We start from the raw sequence: 1,480 nt of genomic DNA, 5'->3' as shown, positions 1-1,480 counted from the left end.
AAAAAAAAAAAGAAAGAAAGACCAGCTGTAATATAATTGTACCTACGCAGTTGTAATGGTGCTGATTTTATTAATAGTGGTTGTTTTCTTTAATTTATGTAAATTTAGAAGATTGATACACGTCTTTAAAGATTGGTCGTGGGAAACATTGCCAGCAATCCCTTTTTTGGGAGGCTCTCAGCCGGACATTTAAGTCTTAGCAATTATTTCTATGGTTCCTTCTGTTTGTGCCAAATGATACTTGTTTTCTCCTTGCAATAATGGCAAGAACTTTCTTTTTAGAATTCATTTAAGTGACGAACAGGGAATCAACTTAAAGTCTGAAGTCAGTTCTGTTAAAGAGGTTTGTAGATGGCCCACGTCACGTTTGACATTTAGGAAGCAGTGGCCTGTGCTAAAAAAATGCCACGGTCAGGCTAAAAATACAATATTATTCCTACAAGAGGAGGGAAATAGGATAATCTGGTTATGCTCAGAGATTAAGAATATTTTTTTTTTTGTATTTTGCCAAGTTATCTATGGAAGTCATATTTTTAAGCAGTGATTATGGGGTTGACTGGGGTCTGCCAATGCTGCTTTCATTTTTGTCTAAACAGTGTTCGGGGGGTGATGAGGAGGATAGTTGGAAGGGGACCTGTGGGAGGAGGAACAAAAGCCTTCTAGTGAGAGCTGGAAAGGGCAGCCAGGCTGAATGCTCTTCCCTCATCTCAGTAAAGTCTCTGTGGTGGTGGGCGGTGCCTGTGGCTCAGTGGGTAGGGCGCCGGCCCCATATACCAAGGGTGGTGAGTTCGAACCCAGCCTCGGCCAAACTGCAACAAAAAATAGTGGGGCGTTGTGATGGGCACCTGTAGTCCCAGCTACTCGGGAGGCTGAGGCAAGAGGATCGCCTAAGCCCAAGAGTTGGAGGTTGTTGTGAGCTGTGATGCTACAGCACTCTACTGAGGGTGACAAAGTGAGACTCTGTCTCCAAAAAAAAAGTCTCTGTGGTGTTTGCTGAATGCCAGGAAAGAGCCAGTTTGCTGCTGTCCCTAAGGAAGAAGCAGTGTGTAGTGTCAACAGCGCCCTGCTCATAATACAGGCCTGGCAGGACCCCCCAACCTCCATCAGTAGTTCGTGGTGACAAGAGGTGAAGTCAGGCCCATCAGGTTAGATGTCAGGGACTCTCAGCCTCAACACTCCTGGCATTTTGAACTCCATAATTCTCTGTTGTGGGGGTCCTTCTGGGCACTGTGGCATTTTTGGCACTATCCCTAGACTCTACCCACTAGATACGGGTAGCACCCTCCACGTCCTCTTGTGACAATCAAAAAAAATGTCTGCAGACATTGCCAAGGGTCCCTTGGGGGTTATCTCACCCAGGCCCGGAGCAGTGGACTTGGGAAGTTGGCATTTACTGTCACTGACTGTGTTTCCTACTGTCGTTTTGCCTGGGTTCCTGTTCTTGACAATGAGGTCAGCTTTTTTTTTTTTTTTTTTTTTT

General features: G+C 45.3%; 1 protein-coding gene across 1 annotated transcript in view; it reads left to right on the top strand.

Annotated features, from left to right (window-relative positions):
• The window catches only part of ATP9A (ATPase phospholipid transporting 9A (putative)), a 118,323-nt gene that overhangs the window by 723 nt on the left and 116,120 nt on the right, over positions 1–1,480 (top strand). The window lies entirely within an intron of this gene.

Source organism: Otolemur garnettii, unplaced genomic scaffold (assembly GCF_000181295.1).
Source record: "Otolemur garnettii isolate 467f Iridium unplaced genomic scaffold, OtoGar3 scaffold00023, whole genome shotgun sequence".
In the NCBI taxonomy this organism is placed as follows: Eukaryota; Metazoa; Chordata; class Mammalia; order Primates; family Galagidae; genus Otolemur; species Otolemur garnettii.
This window is presented reverse-complemented; position numbering and strand designations above follow the sequence as displayed.